Source organism: Sus scrofa, chromosome 14, assembly GCF_054392235.1.
Source record: "Sus scrofa isolate SSC_HxYL_T2T_F1_AM1 chromosome 14, Sscrofa_HxYL_maternal_Yorkshire_Landrace_v2.0, whole genome shotgun sequence".
NCBI classification, from domain to species: domain Eukaryota; kingdom Metazoa; phylum Chordata; class Mammalia; order Artiodactyla; family Suidae; genus Sus; species Sus scrofa.
In genome coordinates, this window is record NC_139396.1 from 113,538,554 (window position 1) to 113,555,743 (window position 17,190).

Here is a 17,190-nt window from a genome sequence, read left to right on the forward strand (position 1 = left end):
AGGAAAAGAAATAAAAATTGTAAGAATAGGAAAGGGAGAAAAAAAACTTGTATTATTATCAGACAATATGATCTTGTTTACTTAGAAATTTCAAGAGAATTTAGAGAAAAACTGTCAGCATTAGTAAGTGAATTTAGTAAGCTCTTTAGAGATAAGGTTAATGTACAGAAAGCAACTGCCTTTTCATATTCCAACAACAAAAAAGTAAAAAATTAAATGTAAAAATTACATTAGCATCAAAAATATCACGTAAATAGGAATGAATCTAATAAAAACTGAAGAGGACTTCTACACTGAAACTAAAATTTTACTAAAGAAACAGAAGTTACCTAAATGAAAAAAAAAGGATATATCATATATTGTTGAGTCAATATTTCAAGATGTTAGTTCCCTCAAAAATTATGTGTGTATATACAATTGAAAAATTATGTATATTTTCTATAACTGTATACATGTACAACTCTAAAATATATAATGTACATATATATACACACAAACATTATATTCTAAAATTCATACAAAAATGCCAAGAATCTGGAGTACACACAATGATCCTGAAGAAGAGAAGTAAAATTGGAGAACTTACACTATCAGATATCATGAGATATTGCAAATCCATTATTGGTGCAAAGAAAGACAAACCTAGTTAAGTGTAATAGAGTGCAAAATCAAATGCATATATTTATGAAAAAAGTGATAGTGCAATTAGTTGGAGAAAACAATGGCCTTTTTATTAAAAGGTGCTGGATCAATAGGCTCTCTATATGCAAACAAATAATGAAACTAGACCACTCTTTCACCAAACACACATATAAATTTTGATAGATTTTGGATCTAAATATGAAGTATAAAACAATAAAGCTATTTGAGTAGAACATAATAATATGTGTTTGAGAACTTGGCATTTTTTTGTTGTTGTTGTTTGTTTTTTCCTAAAAAATGACACAAACACCACTGACCACAAAAGAAAAGAAACAATAAATCAGAATTTCCCTGGTGGCCTAGTGGTTAGGAGTGGGCCTTTTCACCTCTATGGCCCAGAATCAACCTCTGGTCTGGGAACTGAAATCCTGCATGAAGTTGCTGCATGCTATGGACAAAAAAAATAAATAAATAAATCAGTCTTTATTAAACTTTATGAAATTTTGTTTATTAAAATTAATTTTCACAGTAGGAGGAGATATTTGCAACACATATATCCAACAAGGAACTGCATACAAAATATATTTTTTTAAAAATTCTACAACTTAATAACAAACAACATATATTTTTATTATAATTATCAAATACTGGTGCTTAGAAATCCACTTGGCTTGTATATTGATTCTATTTTTTTTTTTTTTTTGTCTTTTTTACTTTCTAGGGCTGCACCTGTGGCACATGGAGGTTCCCAGGCTAGGGGTCTAATTGGAGCTGTAGCCACTGGCCTATGCCACACCCACAGCAAGGTGGGATCCGATTCACGTCTGTGACCTACACCATAGCTCATGGCAATGCCGGATCCTTAACCCACTGAGTGAGGCCAGGGATTGAACCTGCAACCTCATGGTTCCCAGTCAGATTCGTTAACCATTGAGCCATGACGGGAACTCCTGATTCTATTTTTTAACCAAGTCAACCATCATTCTGAAATCCTGTCCTTCTTGTCTAACTTCCTGTTTATTTGGTTTTGTTACATCAATACATATGCCAAAACATGTGTTTATTTTGTTTGAATGAATTTTAACTTCATAAGAAGAATATCATGCTCTGATTAATTTTGTAGATCATTAATATTATATCTTTAGCTTCTTCCAAAGGTTTGTGTTAGTTGTTGTTTATCAATTTCGACTCCTATGTAATATTCCATTATGTGACTATTCCAAATTGTGTTCATCCTCTTTTATACTTATGAACATTATATTGGTTCCAATTCTATAATAAATTCTTATACCATTGATATATAAATATAAAAATTTCTCTTGGATTTATGCCTACCAGTTTTGCTGGGTCACAGTGTTTGTGAATAGCCATCTGTACATTTGGTCACAATTGTCTGTTATTCCTAGAGTTATTCCAAATTTCCTTGAGTTACCATATTTTATAATTCTAACATGTTATTTCCCCCCACATTTGAAATTCTCTGAAATAGGAAGGGTGTAAAATCAATGGTAGAGCATGGTTTAACTGTTATTAATTTTTTTCTTTCTAAATTATACATAGGGTGTTCCCTTGTGGCACAGTGTCACTGCAGCTGCTTGGATCCTTGCTGTGGTGAGGGTTTGATCTTTGGCCTAGAAACTTTCACATGCAGTGGTCACAACCAAAAACAAATACATACACACATACATGCATACATACAATGTAATTTGCCTTAAAGTCAACAATGTATTAGATTTGATAAATATGATAATTTTCACAAAAATAATTATTTTCATACAGGTGCTTTATCACTCACATATTTCATCAATATATAAAATGTTAAAGTCAATAATTAAAATAACAAGTACAACTGGCGTAAATAAGTGTGGCAGGAGTTCCCTTTGTGGCTCAGCAGTTAATGAACCCAACTAGTATCCATGAACATGCAGGTTCAATCCCTGGCCTCGCTCAGTGGTTTAAGGATCTTGTGTTGCCATTAGCTGTGGTGTAGGCCAGTGGCTACAGCTCCAATTGCACCCCAACCTCCATATGCCACAGGTGTGGCCCTAAAATGGCAAAAAAAAAAAAAGAAGAAGAGGAAGAAGTGTGGCAGTAAAGACAGTGATTCTTGGAAAACACACACAGAATTTGTGGCTGGAACAGAGACAAGGAATAAAGAGGGAGCAAAGAGGCTGCTGTCGGACAGTACTTATCTGCTGTGGGCATCAGCCAGGATTTACTATGCAGAGAAGGGAAACTGTCCATCTGTAAGTTGGTTAAATGGAGACCAGTGGAGAGAGCTTCCAGGAAAATGCTTTACTGGGACATCCCTTGCCAGGCAGCTGTGGGCCACCCCTTTTTGTAAGTTGACTCGAGGAATTGGCAGGCCAGGTGGAATGGCAGCTTAGCACCTGGCAGCTTAGCACCAGGTCACTCTTTTGCAAAAGGACTTCTGGTCCTCCCTGGACTTTCAACATTTCAGACCATTAACACATGCTCTCCTCAGCAAAACACTTTCATTCTTAGTTCATTCCTTCAGAAATCAGGACGAGTAATAAGATAACATCAAAGAAAGGGCTACAACTGGATCTTTAGAAAAACCTTATTTTTCTTCTTTGAAACAAAATATTCATGGGGGTTTTCATTGCCTTGGTTTCCATTTTCAAATATCATGATCTTAAAAGAACTGGGGCAATGGAAGCAGGCTTCCAATTCCATGTATCTGTGGTTCTGGGATGAGCACTTCAAACTTCTAATCTGAGGATGTAAACTTGTTTTTCCAAATTTCCAAATCAGAAAGATAGCATCATGCTTTAGAACATGTATCCAGGAATGAGAGAGACTAAGTTCACATCCTTGGCTCTAGCACTTACACACTGGGCCTGGGTGTCCTTATTTTGTGCCAGTCCCGTAATATTGTTACAAAGATTAATCACGATCATCCTGGCAAGGTGTTTTGCATGGTGCCTGCATGCTGTAAGCACCTAATAAATGTCACCATCATTATCTTAAGACAGCAGTGCAGTTGTGGGCATAGCCTCTCATATTCCAAAAAACAAATTTGCTTGTCACAGTGATTAGGAGTAAAACAAGAAAGTCTGGTATCCTGCCAACACTTTCCCTGCAGGTTTCAATTTCTTTTTTCGAGGAATAGAAGCAGAAAGAATAGGAGAAATGTCATTTGGCGAATAACCTTCCCTCCTCCAGTTTTGTTTTATTATTATTTTCCTTCAGGCATCACATCAAAAAATGGGGAAAATTACTTTATAAAACTTCTTAGCTTAAAAAATTAAAACCACATTTCTTGTCTGTGGCCTCTGACTTCTCCTAGCAGATGGCTTTGGCGGAGCTCCCTGCCTCCACACCAGGATCAGTGCAGTCTCCTCCATCCATTGATCACTGTGACACACCAGTGACACACCAGCACTGCGGAGGCCAAGGCTGAGCTGGGAGGCCCAGGGCTGATGTGTAGACATAGATTCATTCAAGCTGGAATGAAAGATTGCAGTCACTGGCCTTTTGCAAATATGTGTTCTGCAAATTTAAACTAGAAGATTCAAGAAAAGGTATTGAAATGAAATATAAGACTCAATTAAGATGCAATCACTTTGTGATTTAAAAAAACACACATCTATTTTATTATTCAACCCTTTCAATGACAAGACAATGGACCATTATTACAGTACCTCACTTAACAAATTAAGGAACTGAGGCCTAGAAAAGCTGAATGATTTGTCCAAAAGTACAGAGAAATCAAGTGGCAGAGCTACCACTTGAAATAATGGTTTTATAGTGCCTGGTCTTCCAAGAGCTTGGGACATGTGTTAGAAGGAATCTCACTTATAGCACTTCCAATTACTACTCCCAGCTACTTGGCTATTAAGAATGCAAAAACACTAGTTATCCTAGATGGAACTGTGAAGGAAGGAAGGAAGGGAGGGAGGGAGGGAGGGAGGGAGAGGGTGGGGGAGAGAGGGAGGAGGGGACTTTTAGTTCTGAACTGAGACCAATGAGCTGAGATGGGTAAGACAGAAAGGATGACTGTGGATGTGGCCGAGAAGACATAAAGTCATCTAGGGAGATGCATGGGAGGGAGTGAGAAAGGAGGGTTCCTCTCCCACCTACTTCCGTATCTTAAATTTATTCCAATCAGTGGATGGGAGTGTTACCCTATCGGTAAGCGCATTTACATTTTGAAGAACATGGTACTGGATAGAGTGGACTGCTCAGCACCCTGGAATGCCCTTTTGGGGGAGCTTTTGTGACCACAGGGTTTGGGGGGCCCATAATGGGACCACTGAATTTGGGAAGCTCAGTAACACCCAGTGTTCTGATGCCAAGACAAGGGCCTGCCCTGCCATACCATGGCTGTCTCTCACATTAGCTGGGTGATTCTAACATCTCAATCACTGGTGACATGAAAAACTCTAGGAGGTAAGCCACATACTTGTGGGTTTTAAAACATTTTGATAGTTTGGCTATTGTACAGGCTTTTATTAAAGCCAGACCTACAGGCACACATGCATATAAATAGCTCTGAAAAGAATTTTTCTGAGCATCAAAAGATAGTTTGGCTTGGTACTTCCTGCCCCTTCGTGTATCCTAGTTGAGGGAAAAGGAGGAGGAAAGTGATTAGACTTTCCCTGGTTGGTGGAAGGTAGTAACTCAGGGCTATGGAACTTGTGTTCTTGGCGGTGGTATTCCTGCCCCACATCACCCATCCCTCCCTGGTCACTCTGATTACATGAGTTAGGAGAGTTTAGCAAAAGGAGAATCCCAGTGCCTTCAGTGGCTTCCATGAAAAATTCTATAGGTTTTTCATTTCTCGGTTTGATGAATGAGAGCTGGTGAAGTTCTGTTTTATGTCCTAACCCCTCCATTTGCCAGATTTGGAGCACAGAATGTGGTGACACTCAATGAACACTTATCGAATGACTGACAGAGTGAACTAAATGCAGGGGCACCTGGGTGCCATTATGCTTCCTGCTCTGTGACATCAGTTGTGGTTGTAAACCTCTCTGGTCCCCAAGGAGGAGGGCAATCACTTCAGAATCTTTTGCAAGGTGAGCTCAGCTAGAAGTTAGAAGTGAACTTCCATGCCAGCAGTCATGGTGCTTCTCCTTCCAATTGATGCCACAGCAGGATAGGGCTGGTAGGGGAGGGACAGGATATGCTGCAGGCAGGACCCACCTGGGAAACTTGATGGGGACTTTCTGTCCAGAGAAATAGCTTCCTGGAAAGGGCTACATGGAGGAGCATGTTTTCCTACAAATGGAAATGGGTGGCCCCACCCCCGGGACCCTGCCATAAAATGCTTTGAAATAACCTATAAGGGAAAATAATCTGGAAAAGAATATATGTGTGTATATACATGTGCATGTATACATATAGTGAATTGCTTTGCTACGTACACACCAGAAACTAACACAACATTGCAAATCAACTATACTTCAATAAAAAAGTAAAAAATCATAAATTAATCCTAACAATGGAAAAAAGGAAGGGTTTGGCAACAAAAACTCCTGAACAGCTGCAGCTCCCTTGTCATCCCTTAGAGATATTTTCTGTGTCTATCTGTGACCAAATTGCAAAGCTGACACTTGAATTTGTTCAGAAACAACATATATGTTTCAACTAATTAATCATGAATATTACCTTTGAAAAAAATCCACCCCCATTAAATAAAAGGCCCAGCTGACAATAGCTAGGACTTGTTGGATAACCATTTTGAATATTCCTTTCTTTTCACCACTGAGCTGGTACACTATATCACCCACACACCTAAGTTCTTTACGCTGATCGCTCTCTGAGCACTTTCTTTTTTCTCTTTGATAATATACTTTGGGGCCAGTACCACACTGTCTTAATGATTACAGGATTAATAGTGGGTTAGATGTTTCCTCTCTCAGCTCTCCTTTTGAACTATCCTGGTTATTCTTGGAATTTCATTCTTCCAAATACACTTCAGGTTAAACTTACCAGGTTTTAAGAAAAACCCTGTTGGAACTTGGGTTTGAATTACATGAAATCAACAGATAGGCTTAAAAGACAATTGACATCATAATGATTTGTTTTATATCTATGATCAGAGTATATTTTTCCATTTATTTGGGCCGTCTTTAACATCTCTTCATGCCACTTGAATCTTCCTGTAGAAGCTTGCGTGCCTCTTGGTAGCATCATTATTAAGTTCCCTAATTTACCATTTTAAATGTTATTGTCTTTTAAGTTTGGACTCTATTATTTTTTGATGGTCAATAGATATTTTAAAATTTAAATACAAGATAATAAGTAACATAAATGAATACATAAAGCTTGTGTATCTTTTCTAGTAATTTATCTGTATATTCTTTAGATTTATTCATATAAAGATCACATCTGGAATTGATGACTAGTTTTTTTCTTCTTGGTAATGCATCTGCACTTAATTGATTATTCTGCCCCTGTTACACTGTTATAGAAATTCAACTTGAATGCTGAGAAGTAGGAATAATGAGATTTCCAGTATTTCCTCATTCAGTATAGCATTTGCCATAGTATTTTTACAGATACCCTTTATTAGATTATAAAAGTACCTTTATACTGGCAGTTTGCTAAAAGTTTACAATCATGAACATATATTAAATCTTAGGGTTTTTCTTAATCTACTGAAATGACTATATACTTTTAAATCTATTAATGTGGTAAATTAGGTGGTTTACACACAAGTAGTATAAAGCCCGGTTTACCTTGGTTGGTTGCCTTTTTATATGGTGTGATTCAATTTTCTAATATTCTATTTAATCTTCTTTCATCTATACTAATGTGTAAAGAAGCAATGCTACAACTTTACTTCCTAAAAGTGTCAGGGTTGTGGTTTTAAAATAGCTAAGGATAATTTTTTTTTTCTTTTCCTTTATTGGAATAAAAGATTGAGATAATTTGCACCTGAAAAACTTGGTAGAACTTACTAGTAAAACTATTTAAGCCTACAGATTTTTTTTTCTTCTTCATCAAAAGTTATAACTATTGCTTCAATTTTATTATCCTTTATTTCTTATAGTGTCAGTTTTGGTAAGATATTTTTATGATTTTTTTCATTTTTCTCTTTTTAAAATTGTTGACATGTATTTTAAATCTCTGTTTAAGGTAATTAGTGTCTTATTTTACATTTGAAATATTATTTGGTTTAGTTTTCTTTTTCCCTTCAGTCTCAGTGGAGATATTTGTATGTTTTTTAGTTTTTTTGTTTGTTTGTTTGGTTTTATCTATGAAACACAACACTTGGCCATAATCATCTTCTCTATAATATTTTTTTGAGGACCTCTCTGTTTTCTTTTCCCTAATTTTGTAATTTTCAGCTTTCAATTTTAAGCCTTTCTCTTTTTCTTTTGTAAGTACTTGTGGGTAAAAAATTCCCTCATAGCTTTAGTCAAAGTGTTTTTGATATTATTGTCTAATCCTTGGGATTTTAAGTTTCCCTTATTATTCCCTTACGACTTATTACTTAAGTCATAAATATTAGCAGTGTTTTTTAATTTCCAAATATACAAGGTTTTAAGTTCAAATATTTGTTTTAAGCCAAACTTAGTCATTACAATGAACAAATATGAACTGTATAACACAAGTTCTGAATTTTATTGTTTTCTTTTTTTTTTCTTTTTAGGGCTGCACCTGTGGTATATGGAAGTTTCCAGGCTAGGGGTTGAATCAGAGCTGTAGCTGGCAGCCTATGCAACAGCCACAGCAACACAGGATCCGAGTTGCGTCTGTGACCTATACCACAACTCAGGGCAACACCGGATCCTAAACCCACTGAGAGAGGCAAGGAATCAAACCTGAGTCCTCATGGATACTATTCAGGTTCATTACTGCTGAGCCACATTGGGAACTTCCATTTAAACTTTCCTTATGACCTAGAGCCTGATAAAACTTTGTAATGTTCTTTGTCTGCTTGAGAATAATCTATATTCTCTAAGTGTTGGATACAAATTTGAGTTGTTTAAATTTTCAATATCCTTGTTAATTTTTGTATTCCTGACAAATCTATAACTGAGAAAAGTATTTTAAATACTTTTGAATATATTGATGATTTTCAAATCTCCCTGGAGTTCTACCAAACTGGCTTTGCATATTCTGAGAGTATTTTACTTGGTGTAGACATGCTTTAAAATTCTCATGTCATCTTGACTCTTGAATAGTTTATCACTGTGTTGCGACTCTCTGGATGCCTAATAATTATTTATCACTTAAAGCCCACTTTTCTGCAGTGGCTTTTTTTTTTTTTAAGTCAGAATTTTCCTGACAGATCTTTTACATCTGTTGTGAGGAGTCCAGAAAATGGATGTCTAATTGAGAAGGTAAACATTTACTTAGGTGCTTCTGAGGATATAATTTTAATAGGGAAAACAAGCTGCAAATATGGTGGAAGAAATAGAGTAATCCAAGGAGAAAAGTGAGTTAAGTAGTTATTAGACACTGCATGAGGCTATTTCTAATCATGAAGCTGGAGAAGCAAATGCAAAAAGGACAGAGCCTGGAGTGGCTGTGCTGCTGGTGTCACTGCGGTGGGAATCAGGAAAAGCAGGAGGCAGGCGTCCACACCCCCTGGCTCTTGCTGCTGCTGCCACTGCTGGTGCATCATTTCTGTGATTTCCTTTGTCTATAGCTTTATTCCATCCCTGAGCATTCCTTAACATTATGTTTTGTTTTTCATTTCATTTCACTTTATTAAAATGCATGATGCTGTACATAACCTCCTAGGATTATTTTCATTTTTAATCGCTGATAGCCAAAGTTTATTCATATTGTAGCATATCTCTCAGATTTGTTTACATTTCATTATGTAAACACACCAGGGTTTATTCATGTACTCTACGGCTGATAAGCATTTGGATTGTTTTCAGAAATTCTGTGAGGAAGACTCTGCTATGAAGATCTCGTGTGAAAGTTATGTTTAAGAATATGTAAACAAGTCAAATTGTGGTTAGAAAGTAAAAGAATACTCAACTTTATTGGTTAATGAAAAACTGTTTTCCAAAGTGGTTTCCCCCATTTACAAGCCATCATGATTCCATGGGTAATGGATAGATAGATAAGACAGGTAATATTTGCAAGTGCTCTAAATATTATTAGTAAGGTAAAAACAAAAGCTTTAAAACACAGAGAGTAGAGAGCATATAACCTCGCCTAGGATCACTGTCACACTTGCCACATAGGCCCTTCATTCTCCAAAGAGAGAGTGGAAAGTCTGAAACTGGAACAGGTGCTTTCATGTGGTAGGGCATTCAGGTCAACTGCTTAATGATTTCTTTCAAATCAGATTTATTGAGGTATAATTTACTTATACTGAAAATCAATCTTTTTTAGGTATAGTTCTACAAGTTTTGACAGTATTTACAGTTTTGTGTAATCACTACCATCATCGAAGTATTGAATAGTTTCCAAAAGCTCCCTTGTGCCTTTTTGCAATTGATCCCTACCCACCCACCCATAGCCCCTGGCCACCATTAATCTAGTTGTAATCCCTGTAGTTTTAATTTTTCCAAAAAGTCATGAAGAAATCATGCAGGGAGTTCCTGTGTAGCTCAGCAGGTTAGAAATCCGATTAGTATTCATGAGGATATGGATTAGATTCCTGGCCTCTTTCAGTGGGCTAAGGATCTGGCGTTGCTGTGGCTGTGGCTGTGGCATAGGCCAGTAGCTGCAGCTACAATTGGACCCCTAGCCTAGGAACTTTCACATGCTATAAATGCAGCCATGAGAAAAATTTTTAAAGATAAAAAGAAATCATGCAGTATGAGGACTTTGCATCTAGCTTCTTCCAGTGCTTTTGAGACACATCCATGTTGTTGCATGCATCAGTAATCCATTCCTTTTTATTGCTGAGGACTATTCTGGGTATGAATCTACCACAATTCACTTTTTCATTCACCAGTAGTAAGACATGGTGATGTTGACAGTTTTTGGTGGTTGTGAATTAAGTTGCTGTGAATGTTGGCATACAGTTCTTTGAGTAAGATTTGTTTTCATTTATCTTGGGTAAATATCAAAGAGTGGAACTGGTGGATTATACAGTAAGTATGTATTTAACTTTATAAGAAACTTCCAAATTGTTTTCTAATATACCTTATAATTTTTCATTCTACCTAAAATACATAAATGTTCCAGTTGCTCTGTATCTTTACAGCACTTAGTATTGTCAGAATTTCTGATTTTAGCTATTCAGGTAGCTATGTAGAGGTATCTTATTATGGCTTCAAACTGCAGTTCCCTAGTGTCTCATAATAACATCTCATAAGATGCTTATCTGCCATTTGTGTCTCTGGAGACTTCACCAAGTGTCTGTATAAATCTCTTCTCCATTATTTATTTATTTATTTATTTTGTCTTTTTAAGGCTGCACCCATGGCATATGGAGGTTCCCAGGCTAGGGGTCCAATTGGAGCTGTGGCTGGAGGCCACAGCCACAGCAACACCAGATCCAAGCCACGTCTGTGACCTACACCACAGCTCAAGGCAACACTGGATCCTTAACCCACTGAGCAATGCCAGGGATGGATTCCGAGTCCTCATGGATACTAGTCAGGTTCGTTAACCACTGAGCCACAAAACGAACTCCTCTTCTCCATTTTTCAAATTGAGTTGTTTGTCTTCTTACTGGGTTTTAAGAGATTTTTTGTTTTTTTGGGCTTTTTTGTTTTGGGGGGGGGTTTGTCTGATCTAGCTAGTACTTTATCATGTTTGCTTTGCAAATATTTTCTCCTAGTCTTTGACTTATCTTTTCATTTTCTTAACAATGTCTTAATGAGCCAAGTTGGAGGACACACTACCTAATTTCAAGACTTATTGTAAAGATAAACTAATCTAGACAATGTGGAATTGGTATAAGCGGAACAAGTAGGTTGATAAAAACAGAACAGAGCATCAACTGATTTTCAACCAAAAAATTCAAAGTAATTAATTGAGAAAGAATAGTATTTCTTAACAAATGATGCTATTATAAGTAACCAACCTTATGAAAAAAACAAATGAAACAAAACAAAAACTTTAATTCTTCTCTTGCACCACTTGCAGAATTCAATTTGAAATGGACCATAGATCTAAAGATGAAACCTAAAACTGCAAAATTCTAGAAATAAAGCTAGGAAAAAAAAAATCTTTGTTTTTGGGTTAGGCAAAGATTCCTTAGATAGAACATAAAAGTACAAACTTTAAAAAAAGAAAACAAAAAATAAATAATTAGGGTTTCATTAAAATTTAAATTTTCCATTCAATGACTTTAACCTTCAAAATATCATATAAAATAGAGGATAAATGTTGTATCTCTTTTTTTTTTTTTTACAGATGAAGACATTGAAATACAGAGAATTTTAGATTGCAGACCTGAGAAGTGCTAAAGCAAGTGATCAGATGTGAGTGTCGGCTACCATATGCAGGCTTTTGCCGCCCCATAAATGCAGAAGTCTACCTAATACAGTCCAAATGCAAACATAAGTAACATTTACTAACCATGCCATGACTCTGTCAAAGATAATTGAAAACTGGATTTGTATTTATATATATAGGATCCTTATCTCTTGTGTATATAAAGACAGATATCTGTACAGCTATTTAACCTCATAGGTATTTGGCATGGCCGGTATGAGGTCACCCCAAAGTGGACTTTTCCCAACTAATCTCCGAATTGATCTGATAGGAAACAGCAATTGCCAACTAATCTGTGGCTTCCAGGGAGTATAAAACCTGACATCAGTAAGGGCTTGGCATTACTGACTTTGCCACAGGGCTTTGGTGACCAAACTGAAAAGAACTTGACACCCGTAATTCACCCAAGACATATGCTCTCAGATATTGATATGCAAAATGACCTATGTTACATGGACCTACATCCCCTATGACTTCCTCTCTTCCCTGATGCCTGGTGTTCTGCTTGATTCTGAAAGCAGTATCTGACAAAATTCCACCAACAGAGATCACCACAAAGTAGACTGGAAACCATGCCAAAACTCAAAATGCAGGCTTTTATCAAATTGTCCACTGAAAACTGAGTTGGCGGGGCCAAGGCGGGGTGGTGCTGTGCTGAATCCAGCGTGGAAGCTCTCAGGGAGTTGAGAACAAGGGTAGAAATCAATACAAGAAATCATTCATCATTTGCAAGAAGATTGGATCTCTTCCATGCATTCTTTTTTCTTTTTCTTTTTCTTTTTTAAAATAGATTTACTTTTTTTGAAGTGGAATGCTCATTGTAGACTTAGAGTCAAATAGTTGATGGCTGATGGAAAAAAAAAAAAAACTTACCTTTCTCTAATGTAAATACATACCAAACAATGACCCTTTCTTACCATTCTACACCCAAACTTTTGTTTAAGCTGTATGGTATTTTTGAAAGTATCATATACAGTCTACCAAGGGATAGATTCCTGAATTTAGTTGCCATAGTAAAGTAAACGTTATTAAAACAGCCTTTCAATTCTAAATTATCTTTGGTACTGGGTCCATCACAAAAAGGTTCTCCTCTATTGCAAAAATCAAATCAAATCAATCAAACAACATGGTGTCTGTCCCTGGGTCAGTTGAGCAGAGGAGGAGAGCAGGATCACATTAACTGGACAAGGTCCCAGTGTGTCATGATGATGTTCATACATGGAGAATTCTTTGCCTTTTAAGCAGTCACTTTGTTAGGCATCTACTATGTCTCACTGTCCACCCCTAAACTACACCTTAAGCTCCTACTACACCAAACTTCCTGGTGAATCCTGGCTCTGTCTTATTCTTTGGAATCATCAATCTTTTGAACATGCTCTTTACCCTGAATGAATCTGCCTGGGAGACATAAATTCATCTTTTTAAAGATGGCTTAACCATCATCTTCTCTGCTTTCACAACTCTCTTCATCATACTCTCACCTAGGACTGAATCGGGATATTTTCCTTGAACATCCCAAGTGGCATTTGCTTACTTTTTCTTGTGATGTTGCATTACAACCTACTGCAATAGTTGGAACAATGTTCTCTTGATCATGCCTTTTCAGCTCCTTGGAAGTCAGTAGGTAAAAGTGAATGCTTTTTAAAAAAGTTAAGAGTGAAATCAACCAACCAGTTAACTAATTATTTTAGGCTTGGCATCAAGGTTTGCTTGTCTCTTGTCATTTATGCCCTCATCCCATTATCTTATGTGGAATTTGTGTTACTTTTGCAATTTTCTATGTTTTTCTTTCTAATTGACACTTCCAAGCTTTGTAATAAAATGTTGCTACATACTGAAAATAGTTAACTACAGACGAAAAGTAAAATCAGAAACCATTTTAAAGATAGAGTTCATTTTAATGCCCTAAACCTCTCTAGAGCATTCCATATCCTAGGAATGGTCCTAAGCATGTTACCTGTATTAATCATTAAATCCTTATAAGAACCCCATAGTGTGGGCTATTGTTATTCCAAATTTACGGAAGAGGAATCTGAACCAGCTAGGAAATGGTGGTATTAGGATCAGATGCACACAATCTTTTTCCTGGTGCTATGCTCTTAATCAGGATGGTTGTCTGCCTCTGTCAGAGATGTCGAGGGCCTCAGGTAATATAGTTTATGTGTTTAAGCATTACACTTAGCTCATATTTCTTAGAATTCCCATGGAATAAAGTCAAACATAAAGGAAGGATCAGGGCTGGGTTCTTGGGCACATAACCTGTGCCTTGATCTTAGGAATCAGAATGCTCTGCTGTTGCCATCTTGAAGTTTTTAATAACTTTTTAAAGAAATGGCCTTGCATTTTTATTTTGCACTAGACACTTCAAATTATGTAAGTGTTCTTGGAAATGATACAAAGTTTCCAAGGAAGCATTTGTGAAATATATGGGTATTTACTTCATGAATTGTGAGCGATAAAGACTAAGTATTTTTTCCCAGAGAATGAAAAAATGAACTTTTTCAAATAATTTTAATCATTTTAGACATCCAACTTTTAATACTGGATAAGGTAATCAGGATAACTCCCTTTGGAATGGAGGAGCCCATGGAACTATTTTCCTAAAAATATTTTTTTCCAAAAGACGTCTAAAGGAATAATCATCTTTTCCTCCTCTGGTCATACTAGTAGAGGGGAGAGGGGGAGGATACAGGGTCAAGGGAATGCCTATGGGTAGCATGGGGGTGTGGGTGGGAAAGCATGAGAGATACACCTGAAAAGGAAAGCCAGACAGGGGAATGAGGGGAGCTTGGGTTGATAAGGTTCAATAAAGGGTGTTGGAGAAAAGGACTGGGGATTCTTGAAGACACTGTAGTGAAAGTAGGCTTTATCTGATGACTGGCTGTGAGCCAGGGGGAGAGTTGGAAAACTCTGAAATCTTGGGCTGAAGCAATGTGGAAATGTGATGGTACATTGAAAAGCGATGGAATAATTCTATTACAGTCAACATTGCCTGTCTTTCCTCTTTTGTCAAATTATAAGTCCCCTGAAGGCAGGTTCTGTTTCTTCTGTGCAGTCCCCACATGGTTAGCATGGCGCACCAGAGTGTAAATGAACCAAGCCTTGTTATAGTTTACAAAGTGTGGTCATGTCCCTTTCCATTAGGCTTTAAACAACTATGATCAATGACATCAATAAAGTTTGAAAAGCATTATTGTGAGGATACAGTGGAATGGACCATAGGAATAAATCAAACTGTGTTGGAGGCTCTTCCATCTCATGGAAATCCTATTAATTTCATTGAACCAAGGTCATTTACCACTGAATAATAAGTAATTTTCAAATGTAAATAGGCTGGCGGAAGTATTTGAAAAGGTAAGACATGGGAAATACTAAACTTTTCAAAAGAATTATTGAATCACTGCTCCTTCATTTCCCTCTGGTTCTGTTCTTACAAATTCAGATTAGAGATTTTACTCACCACTGTGGATTACTCCTGGTTTGACGCTATTTACAGCAATGCTTTGGAACACCAACTATACATAAATAAGTTAATCATAATCTTAATTCTGTAGTATGTATGCCAGTTATTAAGACATTGTCTCTGCTCAGAGCCTATCTTCCTATACACGGCTTTGTGATGAATCCATTTCTTTTTTGCCAGCCAATCCCTATTAAACTCTGCCACCAGATGGAGCTAGAAGAAGACCCCAAGGCTAGAAGAGAAAGAACTTTTTCCTTGTGTTTTTCCTTTCCTATGAGGGAAAGGAACCAACCTCATTTCTGGTGAAGAGCAACAATACATCCCAAATTAAAAATTTAATGAACACATATGGAACCCTGTACCTAATAATTATACAACAAATATTCTGCTCCAGAACACACAGTATGTATATGCATGTGTATATATAAACACACACATATACCATGTATCAAGCTTTAAAGCAGGTCCCAACAAATTCCAAAGAAACTGTAACATGCAGAAAAAATTTGTTCATCGTGATGTAAGGTAACTAAAAACAGCCTCATATATTTTGTAATAACAATAATAAAGAAACCATTCAAAACAAACAAACAAAAAAACAAATAAACAAAATATTCCTCTAACTAGCTCATGCACCAAAGGAGACAGGGAAATTTATTTAAAAAATACTTAAAATTTAGTAAAGTTGAAAATAGAACATAACTAAACTTAGAGAGTTTAATTAAAACATTACATCAAATGAGATTTAAATATTTTTATTTATATTGGAAAGGAGAAAAGCTTACATTATTGAGCTAAGTTAAAAGAAAAAAGAAAAAAGTTAGCATAAGATTAACAGAGTAAACCCAAAGATGGCAGAAGAAAGGAAAAAATAAAGTAAGAACAGACATTAATGACAGAGAAAGCAAATATACAATAGAGATCATCAATGAGGTCAAATTTGTTTTTTCTTGAAAGAAACCAACGAAATAAGCAAACCTCTAGTGTGACTGATTAATAAGACGTAAGTGAGAATGAAAAGGCACAAATGAAAACTATTTCAAGTAAAAAGAGAGATGTTAGAGATTGAAAAGATAAGATACTATTATGTACAAATTTATGTCTTTTTAATGTAAAATCTTAATTTGCTGTTAATGGAGTTCCCCTAGCCCTCAATCTACTTCACTTAATTTATAACTTTTGAACACTTCCTCTCTCCGAGGCACTTTTCTGTACTCTGAATATTCAGTGGTAAAAAATCAGAGAAGTTTCTGTTCCTGTGGATGGTATAAGTCAACAATAAAGGGAGGCAGAGAAATAAGATTCCTTCAGAAAGTGATGGGATTATAAAAAAAGAAAACAGAACGATGACATTGTGGGTGTGTGGGGGCCTGTATCAAACTGAGTCATTAAAGTCCTTTACTGGTGGAGACGTATGCTAAGATGTAATGAGATAAAAAAGGCCAGCTGTGAAAATATCTGAGGGAAGAATATTCTACCAGTGCTGCTCAACAGAACTTATGATGATGGAAACAGTTGATATCTACTCTCTCCAATATGGTAGCCACTAATCACATGTGGCTATTAAGTGTGACTAAGCAAATGAATATTTAATTTAATTTAAATTTTAATTAAAACAGGCATATGTGTATGCCAATAAGTACAAAAACATCTAAATTTAAAAAATCTAATTCACAGAGAAATATGTCTGCTAAGCCACT

The 17,190-nt window shown here is 36.3% G+C and overlaps 1 long non-coding RNA gene across 2 annotated transcripts in view; it reads left to right on the forward strand.

Moving 5' to 3' along the window:
- Positions 1–15,837, forward strand: part of LOC146396946 (uncharacterized) — a 133,914-nt gene extending 118,077 nt beyond the window's left edge. The window contains exon 3 of one of the 2 annotated variants that reach the window (XR_014827561.1): positions 11,947–14,010. This is a non-coding gene — a long non-coding RNA (uncharacterized LOC146396946). Of the gene's footprint in view, positions 1–11,946 lie in introns of both variants that reach the window. The other variant, XR_014827560.1, reaches the window with a different exon arrangement.
- The last annotated feature ends 1,353 nt before the right edge of the window (positions 15,838–17,190 follow it).